The 14790-nt window shown below is 46.8% G+C and overlaps 1 protein-coding gene across 5 annotated transcripts in view; it reads right to left on the minus strand.

Moving 5' to 3' along the window:
• Positions 1–14577, minus strand: part of LOC125346359 (semaphorin-4D) — a 107670-nt gene extending 93093 nt beyond the window's left edge. For all 5 annotated transcript variants that reach the window (XM_048339130.1, XM_048339048.1, XM_048339213.1 and 2 more), the window contains exon 1: positions 14480–14577. The gene's annotated coding sequence lies outside the window, so the exon portion shown is untranslated. The remainder of the gene's footprint in view (positions 1–14479) is intronic.
• Positions 14578–14790: the final 213 nt, after the last annotated feature.

A 14790-nucleotide genomic window follows, 5' to 3' on the forward strand; every position in this document is an offset into this window, starting at 1 on the left:
ACTTCGACTCAGTCAATCCCACACTGGACTACATATATTTGTGCAATTCCAGGATAAATTCTGCAAGCCCTCCCTATGAGAGGAAGGAAGAGTTGGGGAGAAGAAAATGGAAGCTGAAAGTACTGGCAAGGGAGTATGTTTCAATGAATGACCTCCCCTGGACTCCAAGATGTCAGGAAGTTGGGAGAGGGCCCATCCACCAGTGGATTGAGAAGACCCACTGCAAAGCCATGGAAGCCTGTAGAAAGTGGCAAGCCCATACTGTGCGAGAGCAAGGCAGCAAGAAGCCAAGTGGCCCCTGTCCCTCCTAGGTCCGGGACCAAAAGCTCACTTGGGCACAGCACTGCAGGTGCCACTGTCTGCAGCTATCCCTGGACTACGAGACCCTCATAGAGAAGATACGCAGGGAGTGTGAACGTAACAGAGAGGGCAAGGAACAGCATACCTGATCACCCCATCAGAGGGCTTGACAACTTGAAAGACCATGGAACCTGCCCTTCATGCCAAGAATGCCCTGTGAAGTGTCAACAGAGGTGACACTGGTGGCTTTGATTCCACATGGAGGCTTCCATGGTGCCCTCAGTCCTGTGCAGCTAATGCCCTCGCCAAACTTGCACAAGTCACTTTGCACAAAATACCTTCTATGAAGCAGCGGCCCTGCTCTGCTTCCTGGAGCAACAGAGGTTCCTAGCTCACTGGGTGACAACAGTGAGGATGGACTCATGGCCTCATGGCAAATGAATGGGGCTGTGTTTGGGAAACATCCCTTCCCATCTTTAGTGACTGCAACGATGTAAGTGCTAGAAAATGTCTGAAAATAGTCCTGACACAAAAACATGAGATACAAATGGCCCAATAGCATCAGCAGTTATTCTAGAGAATGAGGCAGGCTGGCTGGGTTCCCTCAGAGAAGAGTGTGGGGGAGGGAGCAGGCTGAGCTCTGTCCATCTTCACAGTGAGATGCCTGCCCTGAGCTGCCCATTCTCCCTGCAGTGACGGTTGTAGTCATTAGACCAGTCTCTTCCAGCTGAACAAAACCCTGTGCCTGCCAGCTCACAAGACACAGAGTGGTTGCTTGTAAATAAATGAGGATCTGTAGCTCCCCAAAGGCTTCTTTTCCAGGCCCTTCGGTGATCAGTATTTCTTCTAAAGACCAACTTCTCTCTGCCTCTCTGGTTTTGCAGAGCTGGTGAAAAACAAGCTGGAACCAGAGGGTTCTCTCATGGATATAACATAAAGATGCGGGTCTCTACCCAAACACCCCCTCCTCACCAATGCTAACAGGAGATGCCTGCTGTTCACATGGGCACCCGGAGGAAGCTGGCAGTCTCTCAGAATTCCACACTTGAAACCCAAGCCACTGGCTGCCCTCAGTTTTCAAACACAAATCAGATATCCAATTCCGCCTGCTCAAGAGCTTTGCTTTGACCTAGTTTCCCTGCCCGGTGTTCCTGAGTGTGTGGTCAACCCAGAGCCTACAGCCTGGGCAGCACAACGTAGGCTCTGCCCAGAAACCCAGAGGATGAGCCGGATGTGAAGGGAGCCAAAGAGTGAAAAGGGAGCCAACGTAGTAACAAGAGAAACATATCCAGCCAGCACACACTGACCCAATGCCGTTAAAATGGCCACACAGTCACCCACGGGGCACTAAATGCCATGTGTGGACCAGAATTTTCCATGTGGGGAGTACGAACACACTTCTAAAATAAAATGCAACTGAAGCCAGGCACTGGAGGCTCATCATGCCTATAACCTTAGCTACTTAAAGGCGGAGATCTGAGGATCACAGTTAGAAGCCAGCCTGGGTAGAAGAGTCCATGAGACTCGTATTGCCAGTTAGCCAGCAAACAAACAGAAGTGGAGCTGTGACTCAAGTGGTAGAGTACCAGCCTTGTGCAAAGAAACTAGAGGACGGCAACCTGGCCCTGAGTTCAAGCCCCAGCACTAGCACCAAAAAAAAAAGAATGAATGATATGTAAATAAATAAAATGCAATTTAATAAAAAGACCTTCACACATCCTATATCAAAACAATCAGTCCAGCACAACTGGTTTAGTGGTATGAGCTGATTGTGCAGGTGTGTGGGTAAGCTTCACAAGGCATACAGAAATGCTTCACAGTGAAAGATGTTACTGGATCACTGACACACTCTGAAAGCTGCCGGTGGCAAGCTACTTGCACAGCTGAGCTTCCCATGGTTATAAGGCTTTCATAGTGTGGTTAAAAATAAATAAAATAAAAATCTTTGGGCAATACCTTCCATGTACTGAACTGCTGTGCAGCTTGGTTTCAAGTATGACACTGGCTTCCATGTGCATCCCAGCTCCAACTGTGCCAAGGGATACAACAGGGGGAGTCACATTTTCATCTCCTTCCTGCCTCCCCCACTCCGACCTTCCCAGGAATCATGTGCCAGTCCTAGGCCTCACTCCATCCCCATCAAGAGTCCAGAGCACACAAGGGGCTTCCCACAGCCATCCACACCCTGCAGCCACTTCCTCTTATCTTTTCAACAGCCCACAAACCCCATACTCTGTTCTACTGCCTCACTGTGGCAGGGGGGAGAGGCCAGGGCAGCTAGCTGGCTCACTGCCAGAGATGCCCCTTGCTCTGTGACAGGCATGTTTGACGAGTGGAGCATAAGTATGGCAAGGATGTCAAAACACAGTCTATGTGTCTGTGTGTGTGTATGTACACATGTTGCTGCACAGTACATACAATCTATGTGTGTATATGTGCTCTCTCTGGGTCGATACATACATATGCATATGCGGCTTATTTTGGTATGTGTGGGAATGGTGTGTATTTCTGTGTGGATGTGTACATATGCGTGCTATGTGTGTTTTATACAGTGTGCATATTGTAGTCTACTGTGTATACATATGCTATGGTTCTAGATGTGTGTGGCAATATCTGTGTGTGGTTTGATGGGTATAGGGAAAATCTTAAGGAAATACTAAAAGGCTACACTAGTAATTAAGGAAGACCACAGGATAAACACCAATTGTATTCATATAACGCTAGCAATGAACAAATGAAAAAAGTACAAATCCACTTATTATTTCTAACACTTAAAAACATCAACTATTTATGAATATATGTGGCAAGACATCTATAAAACATACACACACTTGCAGCTACAAACCTTAACTAAAAGAAACTAAGAGAGAGCAATCAGGCATTCTAGGCTTTACTGATCAGGAAACTTGAAATTGCTACCAGGTCAGTTTTCCCCAAGTGGACCTAAGGAGTTAAAATAATCACAGCCAAAATACAAGAAAGTCTTCTGTAGAAACTGGCAAACTGCTTTCAAGTAGATACAGTGCAAAGGATCTGGAGTTGGCTGTACAACGCTGAAAATGAAGTAAGGTCATCACACCCACAAGAGAGCCCTGTACTGGGGCCGATAGGAATCAGCCAAGAAAGTAGATACAGTCAGATACTCACCAATCATGATGCTAAGATAACTCAAAGGGAAAAGCATAGATTTATTTTAACCAACTGTCCTGGAACTATGGGATACCCATGTACAAACTAAGCTTGGTCTAGGAGTATGGTTCAGTGGTAGGTTGTTTGCCTAGCATGAATGAAATTCTGGATTCCATCCCCAGCATGCAAAATAAAAAGGGAAAAAGAGCTCAATCCTAAATTATTTGTAATTAAAACACAATTTGAAACTACTCTGGAGACTGAGATTTGAGGATCAAAGTTTGAAGTCAGCTCAGGTAGAAAAAGTCCATGAGATCCTTATAATCAATTGGCCCACAAAAAAAGCCAGAAGTGAAAATAGAGCACCAGCCTTGAACAGAAAAGGCCAAGCAAGAACGAGAGTCCCTAAGTTCAAGCCCCAGTACCAGCATATATAAATACGCTAAACAATACAACATTTGGGGGGGGGGGAATATGGAAGAAAATATGACAAGGGATCCGGCACATATACAACATAAAAATATAAAACATTAAACTAATTAGTAAGCTGGACTTAATACTAAAGGTTTCCCTTTGAAAGATATATTAACAAAACAAGAGGGCAAGATACAGATTGGAATTATGTGCAGTACAACTATTTGACAGATTTGACTTCAAAACACATAAAGAACTCCAGCATAGTATAAACAACCCAATTAAAAAGTGAGCAACAAATATGAACAGATACTTATATCCCCCAAAATATGAGCAACAGCATAAGAGATGCAACTGAAATGTCCAGAATACTGCATTCCAACATTCCTGCCAGGACAACTAAAGTCAAAAGACTGACAACCACAAGTGCTGGCAAGGAGCTGAGCCAACGTGAATCCTCTGCAATGCTCCTGCTTAAGGGGTAAAATGTGCAATAATGAACTGCTCTGCAAAACACTTTGCCACATTCTGCAAAGCTAAACACACACCTCAAAACCCTGCACTTCCATTCCCAGGCAGCCACCCCAGGAGAAATAAACACACAGTCTGCAGTAAGATTTTCCTCTAACTGCTCATAGTATATTTATATATCACTTTTCGCTGTGGTAAGGTACACATAAGGTAGAATTTAACATTTTAAAGCCTACAATGCATTCAGTCCCTTCACAATACTATGTAACCCTCACCACAATCTATGTAAAAATGGAATTGCTGAGATAATGGAGTAATTCTATGTTTAGCTTTTTCAGGGACTTCAAAAGTGTTTGCTCCCATATGTGGAAGCTAGCTCTAAAATATAACTGGACATTATAACCTATATAAGACTCCAAGCATTCACACACAAACTAGAGGAGGATACCCTTGGGGAGGAACCCAAAGGTTTAACTCCTCTGAACATTTAAAATACTACTTATCAAAACGAATTCCAGGAAATAGAAATATGTGTTTTGTTGTTGGCGGTGGTGATGGTGTTTTGTTTTTGCTTCAGGAACTTTATTCTTTTTGAGAGGGGCAAAAGGGAGGCACCGAAAGGAAGGATTAAGGGTGAAACACAAGTGTAATCATGCTATTCAGTATGCTATTCATTTTACACTATGTAAAACAAAAAAAATGACCTATGTAATCTGTGGGCAGTCTGAGAGGGGGAAACAGGGAAGTGAAGGAAGGACTGACCTTGTCCAAATAAAGAAATGTACTCATTATCTGACCTATGAAATGGTAACCACTCTGTACAGTACCTTATAATAACCATAAAATTAATTTTTAAAAATGAATAAAAGTGTTTGTCAAGCAGGGCTAGTGGTTCATACTTGTAATCAGAGCCACACAGGAGGGTGAGATCTGAAAATCAAGGTTCAAAGCCAGCCTAAGCAGAAAAGTCCATGAGACTCCCATTAGCCAGCAAGAAGTCAGAAGTGGGGCTGGGAATATGGCCTAGTGGCAAGAATGCTTGCCTCGCATACATGAAGCCCTAGGTTCAATTCCTCAGCACCACATATATAGAAAACAGCCAGAAGTGGCGCTGTGGCTCAAGTGGCAGAGTCCTCAGGCCTGAAGTCCAAGCCCCAGGACTGGCAAAAAAAAAAAAAATACAAAAAAACAATACTGGGGCTGGGAATATGGCCTAGAGGCAAGAGTGCTTGCCTCGTATACATGAGGCCCTGGGTTCGATTCCTCAGCACCACATATACAGAAAATGGCCAGAAGTGGCGCTGTGGCTCAGGTGGCAGAGTGCTAGCCTAGAGCAAAAAAGAAGCCAGGGACAGTGCTCAGGCCCTGAGTTCACGGCCTAGGACTGGCCAAAAAAAAACAAAAACAAGAAGTCAGAAGTGGAGGTGTGGCTCAAGTGATACAGTGCCAGCCTTAAGTGAAAAAGTGAAGTGAGGGCATGAGTCCTTGAGTTCAAACTCCAGTACCAGCACTCCCAAAAATGGCATCTTCCCAACTATCCAACTATTTTATATTTCCCACTAACAATGTTCTCTATATCCTCAACAACATATTATTTCCCTTTTGTTTATTTATTTTATATTTTAGTTTATTTGAGGCAGTACTGAGGTTTGAACATAGGGCCTCCTGCTTGTTAGGCAAACCTTCTACCACTGGACTACTCCTCCAGCCCCTTTTTACAAAGGTTATTTTTAAGATCTCATTTCCTGTCTGGGCCTTTTAGGCTTCCCACCATAGCTGAGATGACAAGCACACATCACCACACTGAGCTTCTTCCTGTAGAGATGGGGCCTCCATTTTTTTTCTGCTCAAGCTAGCCTGGAACTTCAATTTGACCAATCAAAGCCACACACACACAGCTAAAAAGATAGATGCAACGACTGTACTAAGCTATTGGTTGAGAAGGGGATTATGCATATATGTCAGGGCTGGCCTTGAACCATTACCCTCCCAAGGGACTAGGATCTATTTTTTTTAATCAAAGCCATTCTAATGGGGTATCAATGCGATATTTCCTCTCATGTGAACCTGATTTGCATCTCACTAGTAACTAATGATGTTGAGCATGCTTTCATGCTTCTTGACTATCTTCTCTGCTGCTCTGTTTATCCATGCTTTGCTTGATTGTTTACCTTTTCTTGTTAGATTCTACTTCATAACCTTTCAAAAGGAAGCCATCCACACGCCCACAAGCAGGTGAACAAATAAACCGCACTACAACAATATGATGAAATACTATTCAGCAATAAAAACACTTAGTACTGATATGCACAAAGCCACTGAGAATCTTACCAGTACTGCCACAAAAAAAAACAAAGATCTCAAAAACATTATGCACAGTGAAAGAAGCTAGACATCAAGGAACATCAAAGATACTATCTAAGTCCCCCCTATTCTTCCTATAGTTTTTCCTTCAGAAGTTTGTTACCTACAGTCAGTTATAGCTCAAACACAGTAAATGGAAAATTCCAGAAATTAACCATCAGTAAGATTTAAATTGCCCATAATTATGATCATCATGATGAAATCTCATGACATCATACTCTGTCCCACCTGGACCGCAAGTCACCTAGTAGCCAGCTCAGTTGTTAGATGGACTCACAATCTCACAGGGCTTGCTTGCACTTGAATAGACCTTATTTTATTTAATAATGGCCCATAAATGCAAGAGTAAGAATGCCGCCAAGGAGAAATCATAAAATGCTTCCTTCATTAAAAAAGTTAAGAATCCCAGAGGTAAGAAGAAAAATTACATGCTAAGGTTGCTAATTGGGTACAATAAGTATCAGTGAGGGGAGGGAAGGGAAAGAGGGAAAGAGATCAAATACATGTCACTTTTAGTACCATATTTTTTTCTATTGATTCCTCTTCCACTCCATTACTTTCTCCCTGCTTACAAACTATAAAACCCAAACCCCACATGATCAGCACCCTCTCTTTCAAAGGAACAAAGTTCTCAAAGAAGTTATCAACCCTGGTTGGCCCCAAGTCCCCTCCCCCTCCTCTCCTAATACTTCAGCCTCCACTCCCAGACTACCTGCTAAGTCCCCAGTGACCTCCATCCTCTAATACCAAGGTCATCTCAGCCCTGACTGCCCATGTCCTCCTGATGTACATTCTGTCACTGGGCCCTTACCCCACCCCATGCCTTTTCTTCTTCCTGTTTCCCTGACCCCCACTCAGTCATCATATCTTCTCCCTTCTCTGCCCAACCTACCTTGCTGATAACTTCAGGACTAAACATCACCTCTAACCGTCACCAAAATCCAGCCATCAAACAAACTATCCAACAAACTCAGCACCACTTGCACCTTAGACTGACCCCATTTCACCTCCTAATCATGGGACATCAGAGCTCTTCTCCCCACATCCTGCCCTATGTGTACCTGAGATCTATCTCCAGCCTCACTCCTGGACTCCCATGAGTGAGGTACACCAGAGGGAATACAGCCAGCTGGTTACAAGTTGCAAACATCTTTGGACCTTGAACCTCATACTATCCCCCCAATTCAAGATAGAATGTCCTATGTTTCCTCTCCTCACAGATTTTCACCTCCCTCTACCTGGCTATGAGGTCAAGGACAGGGCCTTCTGTCTCCTGGCTTCACTGTCTCTACAATCACCTGCTGGAAGAAGTGAACTGTGAGAGGTAAAGAGCCCTTTAAGGGAAGCAGGCCTCTTTAACCACTGTTTCAGTTACTCCCAGCCAACCACGGTAAAAAAAAAAATTTTTTTAAAGAAAACTCCTTAACAATTCATAGGTTTTATATGATCGTAATACATTGTTATGATGGTTCTGTCTTACTGTTAATCATTGTTGCTCATCTCTTGCTGGACACCTAATTTGTAAGTCAAATCCGATCACGGATTGCTATGCATAGGAAACACACAATACACACAGGGTTCAGTACTATCAGGTGTCAGGAATCCATGGGGGGGAAGTCCCTAAAAGATATCCTGCCAGAGTTAGTTCTTAGGTTCTTGCCATCAAAAATCCAAGATATAAAATAATACTCATCAAAATGAACCCCAGGAAATGAAAACAAGAGGGTTTTTTTTCTTTGTTCTTGATTTTGTTTTCTTTTTGTCTTGTTTGTTCATTGTTCTATCTTTGGAGGGTAAGGGGGAGACACAGAAATGGAGGGACGAAGGGTGAACAAATGCAGCAATGGTACTAACTGGACACTGTTGAAAATGAATGATACAACTTGTGGGTAGGAACGGGAGGGAAAATTGGGAGACAGAGAGGGAAGGGGTGACATTGTTCAAAAAGAAATGCGCTCATTACCTGACTTATATAACTGTAACCCCACTGTACATCATTTTTATAACAACAGTTTTTAAAAACCAAGAGAACTCTGGATGCCAGTGGCTCACATCTGTAATCCTGGCTATTCAGGAGGCTGAGATCTGAGGTTCAAAACCAACCAGGCAGAAAAGTCCACGAAACTCTTATCTTCAATGAACCAGCAAAAAGCTTGAGGTGCAGCTGTGGCTCAAGTATAACAGCTTTGAGTAAAACGGCTAAGTAAGAACACTAGACCCTGAGTTCAAGCCCCAGGATCTGCACACACACACACACACACACACACACACACACACACACACACACACCCCAAAAAGCAATCCTCAAGATTTAAATGTTACCTACCATGGCCAAACGTGCTGGGTCCTGTCACTAAGATCCCTGAGGCCTTGAGGAAGCAGGGGCATGTGTAGAAGGATCTGAAAAGTGGGAAAAGATGCTAAGCTAGGTGGGGAGGCAGGTGTCATACAGTGGCCATAGAGACCCTTGATAAACTCAAGCCTGGCAGAACTGTCCAGGCTCTGAGCCACCCATGTCACAGCATCACACAGCTGGGTTCTCCCAGGACTCTATAAAGCACAGGTCAACAGTAATGACAACGACAAAGACAACATCAAAAGCTCCCAAACACATAGCCAGGATGATACTCAGCCAAATGCAGACCTACCCAGGAACTTCCTGTACTTCCCATCAAAATCAGAACACAAACACCAATCAAAGGCCAAACCCCAGATTCTAGATCGTGGCAAATCACACTCTGACTGTCCAGGCAACTCTAATTACTCGCAACAGGACAGAGAATTAAAAATATATATATATTTTGAGGCAACCTTACATATGTATTTTTATTTTGTACTCATTCACACTGGAGGTACTAGTTTATGCTCTCCTTATAGTCCAAGCTTGGGTAACTTGGGAGATCCATGAAGGACCAATGGAAGGAGAAAGCACAGGCTCCCACTAAAAACTAGGCCAGGCACTAGTGGCTCACAACTGTAATCCTAGCTCCTAAGGAAGCTGAGATCTGAACATCTCAGCTCAAAACCAGCCCAGGTAGGAAGAGCTGTGAGTCTTATCTCCAATTAACTACCAAAGAGCTGGAAGTGTAGCTATGGTGGCAGAGCACTATCCTTGAGTGAAATTGCTAAAGGACAGCACCAAGGTCCTGCACACAAAGAAAAGAAAGAAAGAAGAAGGAAGAAAGAACAACTGGGGAGGAACTAGACCCAGGTGTGGAGGGCCCAGGCAAGGGCACAGGCCAGGCTCAGACCAGACTCTGCCACCTCAAGGTCACTATTTCCATTCTGGACGACACGTGCTAGCCTTCAGGGTCTCTAACTCAGTTCCCTGCTGCTGAGGATAGGTAGTGGCTATTACCTTTATGGGACCCACAATGCTTAAGTTCATAGAGCCAATAATCACTGATCACTGACCATTTTGGTGTAAGCCAAATTCCCATTATGAGCTTGGGTAGGACACAAATTGCTATAATCAAGTTTTACTAAGCTACACATGCCCACACATTCTCACATGCACTCCCCTGCTCCACACACACATTCATACTCACCTTTCTCCACATGTGTACACAAACTCAGTTACATTCTCCTAACCCACATTCCTGAATTTATATTCTCCTACACATTCACCTTCATATGTACACTCACATACTTGCACATTTACTCTACCAAAGTTATATGAATATTCACACACTTTTACTACAGCCACAACTGCATAGTTATACATACACATGCGCGCGCATGCACACACACCTACACACACGCACACACGCACGCGCACACACACACATACACACACACACACACTGTGCTCTCTCTGCTTATGGAGCCTGGCTGCCTCTGATCCCTAGCTGGGGAAGTGACTTGCTTGGCAGTGGCCAAGAAGCTGCTTAACCACATGCACATGCCATGTGTACTCAGTAAGAGCTACCGTGCCTAAGTGCCTACATGTGTGCATGCAAATGGCACCACTTAGCAGGCTTTAAACCAAGGAGTGATGTTTAATGTAAACCCTTAAATGCTTCTGTAAGTAAAGAAACCAATGCTATATTTTCGGGGGACTAGGGTTCCTAAATTATTATTAAATATTTGTTTCTGTTATTCTGTGTGCTAGTACTGGAGCTTGAACTCAGGGCCTCAGGCTCTTGCTTGGCCTTTTCTATTACTTTTGCCACACCCCCACTACTGGTTTATTGTGGGTTAATTGGAAATATGAATCTTATGGAGTTTCCTGCTTTGGCGGGTTACAAACTTCAATCCTCAGATCTCAGTCTTCTGAGTAGCTAGGATTATAGGAATGAGCCACCAGCGTCTGGCTATTAAATATTTTTAATTATCGAGTATCTTTATAGTGCACTCAAGTGGCAAAACATTAAATCCAAGTACTCTCAAACAAACCCCAAACTGTCCAAAGCAGACAATCCCATCCCTTCCTGCCTACACTGACCTAAGCACTTCAGTTCCTCCTGTACCACTCTGATTGCTAAGAGAATAATCATTTTACTTTAGCCACAGGGCAGTCATTAAGAAATTCCTAAAAGCCAACATTCACTCAGCCAATGTCCAACTGTGTCATAGAGACGTGGATCAAATGTGGCTATGACTGGGGGTTCTAGGTCAGACTCTTGCAACTATGCTGCTGGGGAAGGGTGGAGTCACTCTCATAGGCAGCATCTGAGGAAGGACAGGACCCTGGTCCTTCAAAGCTCAAATGAGTCCTATGTAAAAGTGATTGTGGGACACTGTCCAGACCCAAGGCCAACAGCAGGTCAGCAGGAAGCGGGCCCTGTCATGTGGCACTCCCACGGCATATAAATGTGCTCAGGGAGGGGCATGCAAACTGAGCCATCTCAGCAAAGCAGCCAATCTGATCCTCTAGAAGATCATCTTAATTGGCGTTGCAGAGGGCGCCACCCCAGCTTCAAGGGAGACACACCTCACAACAGACAGGGAAGTCAGCAGATACCTCCTCTTAATACATTTCCACATTTTCCTGGGTCATCTCTTGACAGCTAAATGGCACAGAGGCCCCAAACAAAATCTCTTGCCACGTGCAGAAGAGCTTGCCTGACCTGCTCTTGGGCGGGCAGCACCCCAAGTAATCCAGGGACAGCCAAGACCAACCACAAGCTACTTGGGTAGAGCTGCCCAAACTGAACCTGCCAAACCCAGGATGGACCAAAACTAAGGGGGAAAGAAGACTCTCTCCCCCATTGTTTCTGCTTCCTTCTTCCTTTTTCCCTTCCTTCCTGAAATTGTCACCATACATGAAAGTAATTAGCCAGGAATGATGCCTTTAATCCCAGCACTTGGGAGGATGAATCAGGAGCATCTTGAGTTCAAAGACTATATATCAAGACCCTATCTCAAAACAACAGAGAAAGGAAAGACAGACAGACAGACAGACAGACAGACACACACACACGCACACACACACACACACAGAGAGAGAGAGAGAGAGAGAGAGAGAGAGAGAGAGAGAAATGACCCTAGTTAGGAACTACAGATTGTAGTTTTTCTCCCAGTGATTATCCTGGACAATCATCTGTCTGCACAGTGTCAATCAGGGAAAACTGCGGGAGATGAGGGAGTTGGAACAGAAGAAGCCTGAGCAAGGAGACTTAGAGCAATGTTTTCTTGATATTTTTACAAGAAATTCTTAATGCAAAGGGAAAGGTTGCTATATATTACAAAACATAGTGAAACCTCTTCCAGGGCATTGCAAGGCTAACCCAGGAACAATAGGGATTCTCTGAGAGGAGGCCCTGGTCTCCACTAGGGCCCAGGAGCTCAGAATCTAGGTCCACCCCACAAGGGGTTGACTCTTGGCCCAACCTTCCTGAGTAGACTCCCTCCTGAAGCATAGAGGAGCAATGGAGAAAAACTATTGATCTTTGCAATGCATTATTGATTGTGCTGCTGCTGCTGGCAAAATGGACATTTCCTCCCTTCCTTCTTCAGCCAGCCATTAGCATGCATTCCCCAGCATTGGCTAGGAACCCACCAGGCAGCTCTGGGTAACATCCGCCCAGGACAATCCACAACATCCACAGGCTACTGTCCACAAGTGCATGATGTCATCAAGTACATCTCTTGGGCCCCCAAACCCACCAGACAGATTAAAAAAAAGCATGGTCCAGGCCATGTACCCCATGGGCTCCTTTGAGGGAGAGCCACCTCAAAGAGGGGTCTCTGCAAATGCTTTCAACACCCTGTATGCCAGTAAAGAGTAGACTTCAGAATCTGTTCACAGAGGAGCTCACTGGGTGCAAACAGACAAACCATCGCTGGAAGGCAGTCTCCCCACTACCATGCCAGCTGCAAGTCTAGCAAATAGACCCTGGGAAGAGCCACTTCTGGTACCAGCAATGTTTTTCTTTGTTAGTTTTACTTGCCACATAGATTATAGATACTGTTATCAGTCTGAAAAGTCTGGCCTTCAGAAAAGACAGTCCTAATCTACAGAATCATCCCCTTGCCATCTCTCCCCCCTAGTGGGGTCCTGGAGGCAGACCTGCTTTCTTCTTCTCAGCTGATGTCTACCCAAGCATGATGTACACAGATACTAACCGTCATCGTGACAATTGGGGCATTATGGTCTCTAGTAGGATCTACCCTGATGGCTGGCAGAGGCTGCTTGTTTCTGGAACCCCGTAAACACTCCCAAATAGCCTGACTTGAGCAGCCAGAAGGCAGGCCCCAGACCTGGGGCACATATGAAGTGACAGAGCAGGGTGTCACTACACCCCTTGGAAAGGGATACTTCCTTTTGGTGGCGCCTGGTGGACTTGAAAATACTCAGAACAGCAGGGTCAGATGCTTGGCAGGAGGCCCTAGGTCCAGCAGGCCTCAGGTCCAGGGAGGGCCTGGCCACCCAAGAGCCTGAGATGTGCCAACAGAGTGAGATTTTCAAAACAAAAGCAGAAGGGATTTCATGTGGTAAACACTCAAGGAGGGTGGGGATGGACGCCACCCCCTTCCTACACCCCCAACAGACCTCATTTGAAGCAACCTGGCTCACCCTCCCAAATGACAAAATCTAAATTAAAAAGCCAAATAGGTACTCAGCTCTCCTTTCTACGTTATTTTTACTGGCAAAGCCCATTTTAAGTCTCAACACCTAGCAGTTCACCGGACCGCTGCAACAGGTGCAGCCAGAGCTCAGGCTCAGTGGTTCTGGGCGGTTCCGGAATAACACAGCCCCAAACCCCAAAGGAGGCTGCGGCCTGCAGCGCCCACTTGGCCACCAGACCCGCGACCTAACCGCAGAGGCCCGACCTGCCCCACCTGTCTGAGTGAACGGCGCCGCATCCGGTGCAGGGAGGCCGAGGCCTCCAGGACCGAAATAGAAGCCGGCGGGGCCGGGAGCCCGCTGGCTGCGGCGAGGCCCCGTCGAGCCGGCGCGACCCCAGGGACGCGACCCCGCCGGTGGCTGCGGGGCCTGGCCCAAAGCGCCTCCCCCCTCCTCCCCGGTCCCGGTCGGCAACGCGCTCCGCGGCCCCGCGCGCCGGGAGCCACCTGCCCGCTGGTGCCCGGCCCGAAGCGAGAAGGGGAAGGGCGGGGAAGGGCTGGGGCGGGTGGGGGAATCCAGGGGGTCCCGGGAGGGTGCAGGGTGGAAGGTTCAGGTGGCGTTCCGAGAGACCTTCCGAGGGGGACATGGGGAATCTTAGGGGGAGGGGAAGGGGAGAGATCGGGGGAGGGGGCTGCTGGAGGGGTCCAAAGAGAGGGTCCCGGGGTGCGGCCAGGCGGTTCCGCACACCTGCCCAGCGCGCGCGCCCTCCCCCGCGCCCGCCCCGCCGCTTACCTGGAGCGCGCTCTTTGCAGGGCCCGGCACGGCCAGCCCAGCGCCAAGAATGGCGGCTGCAGCGGTGGTGGTGGTGGTGGCGGCGGCGGTGGCGGCGGCGGCGGCGGCGGCGACAGCGACGGCGGACTGGCTCCGGGAGGGGGCAGCGAGGAGGCCGGGCAGCAGCAGCACGGGGATGTAGCGGCGCGAGGGCGCGGAGGCCGGCGCGGGGAGCCCAGGGCGCGGGGCGGGCACGCAGGCCCCTCCCCCGCTCCCCTCGCGCCTCCTCCCATTTCGCCCTCCCGCCTTCCCTCCTCTGATCCCTCCCCTTT

Source organism: Perognathus longimembris, chromosome 1 (genome assembly GCF_023159225.1).
Source record: "Perognathus longimembris pacificus isolate PPM17 chromosome 1, ASM2315922v1, whole genome shotgun sequence".
In the NCBI taxonomy this organism is placed as follows: Eukaryota; Metazoa; Chordata; class Mammalia; order Rodentia; family Heteromyidae; genus Perognathus; species Perognathus longimembris.